The sequence below is a fragment of the Sinocyclocheilus anshuiensis genome, unplaced genomic scaffold, assembly GCF_001515605.1.
Source record: "Sinocyclocheilus anshuiensis isolate Anshui unplaced genomic scaffold, SAMN03320099.WGS_v1.1 scaffold26, whole genome shotgun sequence".
NCBI classification, from domain to species: Eukaryota; Metazoa; Chordata; class Actinopteri; order Cypriniformes; family Cyprinidae; genus Sinocyclocheilus; species Sinocyclocheilus anshuiensis.
In genome coordinates, this window is record NW_015544143.1 from 154,818 (window position 1) to 155,024 (window position 207).

Here is a 207-nt window from a genome sequence, read left to right on the forward strand (position 1 = left end):
ATTATTGCATACTGTTTTATAATGTACTACAATACTGAAGTGCAGATAATTGCCACTATTTGCAACAAGTAGTATACTCGATAGTATAAATCCTGCTATTTTAACAGTGTAAATGGGTATTTGCACTTAGTTTAAATAGCATATTGCTAAAAATACTGCTATTTTCACTTAGTGTAAATAGAATCCATTGCTAATACGAGATTTGAA

The 207-nt window shown here is 29.0% G+C and overlaps 1 protein-coding gene across 1 annotated transcript in view; it reads right to left on the bottom strand.

Moving 5' to 3' along the window:
* LOC107695063 (syntaxin-6-like) overlaps positions 1 to 207 on the bottom strand; it is a 6,161-nt gene that overhangs the window by 3,650 nt on the left and 2,304 nt on the right. The gene's annotated exons all lie outside the window — the stretch shown is intronic.